The sequence below is a fragment of the Sipha flava genome, unplaced genomic scaffold (genome assembly GCF_003268045.1).
Source record: "Sipha flava isolate LNK unplaced genomic scaffold, YSA_version1 51141_pilon_pilon, whole genome shotgun sequence".
Classification (NCBI taxonomy): Eukaryota; Metazoa; Arthropoda; class Insecta; order Hemiptera; family Aphididae; genus Sipha; species Sipha flava.
Genome location: NW_020273433.1, coordinates 1 through 4869, shown reverse-complemented (window position 1 = coordinate 4869; position 4869 = coordinate 1). Strand labels below are relative to the sequence as shown.

General features: G+C 30.7%; 1 pseudogene; it reads right to left on the bottom strand.

The window, feature by feature from the left end:
- Window positions 1-4218: 4218 nt before the first annotated feature.
- On the bottom strand, window positions 4219-4866 carry LOC112690616 (annotated as a pseudogene).
- Between the last annotated feature and the right edge of the window lie 3 nt (window positions 4867-4869).

Genomic DNA, 4869 nt, shown 5'->3' with positions numbered 1-4869 from the left:
GTAAGTATACTAATGTAATATGTCAACGTGGTTATCAATAATAAAAGTAGTATCAATAAAATATGTTAACTACTTTTATTATTAATAACGGCATTGACCTTTTCTTATCTTCTTCCCTTTCTTCTTTTCGTCATTCAACATCGAGATAAAATTAATTTTAATGAGTTTTCGGTCGTCGTGTGTGTCTCATTGCCGTTACAGTAACGCGTCATTTCTTGTTTGGTTTTGCCATAGTCCTGTCATCGAAACCCGAGTTAAACGTTTCATAGTGGCAATGAATGTTACAAGTAGTTCAACAAATCGAACCAATCCTTATCGAACCGTTCTACTCCTATTGGAATAAGCCCAGCTGTTTTTTACAAAAAATTTGAGTAAATTTGGTCTGCAACATGGTCCATAATTATGTTTACTACCACGGACTGTGTGCGAGGTACAAAAAGATAAGCGTGTACGGCGAAATTTGCGAGTAAGTTATTCATCCGTTATCAGTTATTTATATATTTTTATACATGGGCGACTGCAGGAAATGTATCAGGAGAGGGGCTTAATTAAATCGAACACCAAAAAGTATACTAAAAGAAATGTATTATTAGCAAACAATAAAATATGTCAGAATTGTACACACTTAATCGTTATCAAATAAAACTGAAATTTTTGGTAGTTGCTCGATTGCAAACCTTGTTATTAACCGTTCGATTATTTTTTTCTAATGGGGGGCAAATGTCCCGTCTTGCTCCCCCTCTGGGCGCCCATGTTATTATATATTTTAATCTAATTAATTTGGGTCACAAAAACAGTTAAATGCATAAATAAATATCGTAGAATAGGTTTAAACTAATTACAGAATAATTTCTATCATTTCTATGTTTATTTACATTTAAATCGATATTCAGAAAACATAGGTTCATCTCTAACTGCAGAGTGCACGTATGACAGAACCCAGGCTACCGACATTATTTTTTTTTGTTTCGGTGTAGGGTAAGAAAATTGAAATTTTTCGAATCGGTCGATGCGGTGAATCACTATTGTTATGTCAATCATTGTGCATGGAATCGATGCAAGTAAGTGTAGTCCGCAAACAGCTATGAGCCGTTGTATAAACGGGAGACGGGCAATGGGTCAAATCAAATTAGCCAACATAACTGTGGGCCGAATAAAATAAAACAAACTTTTTTCGCCGGATAGTTGCTTTAGTTTACACAACAATTCTCCATAACGAAAATATAGGAAGTTTTACTAATAAAATTATGATTTATAAGTATAACCAACTTATTGAACGCTATAATTAATACTGCATAGCAGGCGCGGATTCAGGGGGGGGCTATGGGTGCTCGGGCACCCCCTGTCGCCTTGGCCACCAACAAAATAAATTTATATTATAAATTATGTTATTTCTTATTTTTCAAAATAATAATAATAATAATAAATAATATCGGTTATTCCGTTATCGGAATTTAAATAATTTAATATCAGATATCAAAAATAGATTTTTAGGTCACGGACACGAAACGATTATGTATTTACAATATTTAATACCATTTTTCCTACTTGAAGATACAGATATCGAAAAAATTATTAAATCGGCCAAATTTTATATCGATGATCTAATTGGCTCGATAGAAGAGGTTAGAGGTGAAGTTACTTTGTGGAAACAATTTTGGAAATCCCAATTAGATAAACCTAAAACTGCTATAGAAGCTTTGACTCATGCATCTGAATTTTATCCTAATATAAAGGAATTGCTAAAAATTATTTGCGTTATACCAGTTACCACTTGCACCGCAGAAAGAATATTTTCCTCACTTCGACAAACAAAAACATATTTAAGATCAACAATAGGAGAGGATAGATTAAATGGACTTATGCTTCTTAATATTCATAGGGATATTAAAATTACTCCAGAGGAAGTTATTGAAGAATTCAATGAAAAACACCCAAGAAAATTACAGTTACAATATATGTAAGAAATTATTGTTATTTTTAAGTTTATATTTAATAAATACTGATGTATGAAAAAAAAGTTAGCACCAATAAATCAAATAGAAAATATTAATTTAAATAAATAGAAAGGTGTAACAATCTTTTTTTTTTTTGAGCACCTCCTGTCAAAATTTTCTGGATCCGCGCCTGCTGCATAGTACCTAAATATAATGTTTATTGATTATATCAAACAATTTTTATCGATCACAGTCTTACTATATATAAGACCATGCAAGGCCGTATCTAAGAATTTTTTTCGGGAGGAATCCAAAACATGAATATTGTAATTTTATTGAATTTAGATTTTAACTTTTGATATTTGATTAAGAATAAGACAGAAAAAGATTTAATTTTCTTTTATTAAAATTAATATCATATTTTCATACTATATTATGATATAAAACTAAAAGCAGTCAATGGTTAATTGGAGCTTAAGTAATTTTTGACTGAAAATATTTATGTTGGCATTAAAAATAAATAATTATTTTAAACATTCGTGAAATATTGAAAAAATTTTCGGGGGATGGGGGTCCAGACACCATGGACCCCCCAGATATGGCCTTGAGATCATGTCATCGAAAATAAAATAAATGTGATTTTAACAAATCTAACACATCTACCAATATAATATATTAAGATTTCAGTTACGAACGAATGTAGGCACCTATTCCGACCTCCAGGTATCATGTTGTAAAATGTCTATTCGTATGTGTTTGTACTTCTTGACCGTTTATTTTATTAAAGTAAATTTTACATTAAGTTTATTACGGTGGAACTAAATGAAATCGTCAAAAATAAACAACGAAAAAATATATTTTTTACTGTAAATGTGAAAAACGTTCTCATAAAAGAAAAAAACATTATTCCGATTATTGTAATGCTCCAGTTATCGTAATGTTTATTGATAAAAAACATGTCATTCGAGGAAAAGTTCTTGTACATAATCATGCATCAGAAGCGATCCGCTTAAATGTAGAAACAGTTAAAAAATATATAACCAAATATTTAATTTAAATGTTATATCATATTCTATATTTTTTTTTAATATTTTTTCTAGTTTTTAAAAATAAATGTCGGTCAATATTATTGTTGGACTTTTTAATTTGATGGCTACTTTGTATTTCCGCCCATAGTTTGTCGATTTAATGGGTTTTGGCCTTTTGTACTACATCCGTATAAACGGCCATCAAGTCTTCCAGTTTCCATAGCCTTCGAACCATGTTAGTCTGAAGAGAACTATAACAATTAAAAAATCTAATTTTTAGATCATTTATGTATATAGGTATGTATATATTTTTAATTATAGGTACCAATGTATACTTTTTATTTAATGAAAAAATGTTGCAAAATTGCTTATTATAAAAATTGGTTAATAGTAATTGGTGCAACCTGTACTATATCCATTTGTATGACTTCAGTTACTGTAAATTTACACTCAAATATCACAATAGTAAAAAAATTAAAAATTCATCAAAATTTGATTTTATGTTCATAACTTAATAGCAAAAATCCAATAAAAGCAAATTATATAATTGATAAAACTATACTAATTTCAGTATATTTTTTTTATACTTTTCTTTGATACAAATTAAAGAGTTATTTTTTTATAAAACTACTTCTAAGTCATTGAACCAAATAAATATAAATTCATTATTTTTTTAAATATGTTTTTGTAAGGCTGGCACATAGTAGCATTATAATATTACTATGCTTAATTACACAGATAAGATGGTGATAAAGATTACCAACAAAATCTATCACATTGAAGTTTGAGCACAATAATGTAATAGAATATAATTTTCATGTATAATATATAATCAGTTGTCACCAAGTGGTCCTACTTACTTCATAATGATAGGATATTATTTCATACATAAAAACATAATTTAAATTACCCCATTTGATAAGAAAAAAATAATTAACAACAATTTATTTTTGACAATAACTAATTTTTAACTTGAATACAGAATGTATATGGTAAACTTGTAATGAAAAACAAAATATCTACATATTAATAACAAGATATAAAAATATTTTATTATAGAATCATGAGCAAGAATTATTTATTTGTGAATATAATATGAAACTGATCCAATTACAAAAATTACAACCACAAAAATAATATAATAAACATAGATAATTACTAATAGTATGTCTACATAAAAAACTCAATTATAAAAACTACACAAAAAATTATGATCAAAATTTAATAATTTAACAAAATGTTTATATTTAGTATACAACTATGGACGCTAAATTATAAATGAAACTTTTGAAACACAAATAATAATTAATAAAATAGATAATTAATGAATGTGTTGAAGTCCTGTAAAATTGCATAAGATTTTGATTATACTTAGTAAAACCAGTTTATGCTGACACCTTTACTCATTATTTATACCAGTCCCTAATAGTCTTATCGTTCCATACGTACTGGCCTTTAAACTTTTGTTCACCCTTTGGTAAAAGTGCAAGAAAAACAGGAGCTTCAGCTCCTTGTTCGATTGTCAATGGACCCTTGTGACTGGTCATGTCTGTGTCCACATATCCCGGGTGAACAGCGTTCACCACTATATCTTTTCTATCGTCCACGTCAAACGCCCTTTGCTGTATAAAGGTCAACGCGCTCACAGCCACTTTGGATACTGAGTATGCACGCGACGGCCATCCGGACCGCTCGTGGTCACCCACCGAGGCCGCGTTCACGAACTGCCGTACCAGAGCGTCTAGCTCCTCGACGGTGAGCTGTGGCGACGCGAACCTCCGCTTCAGCTCGTCACCGGGTATCTGGGACAAGTGGCCAGCGGAGCTGGACACGTTCACAACGCGCGCGCCGGCCACGAGCAGCGGGAACAGCTCGTCGCACACGCGTCTCAGCGCGAAGTAGTT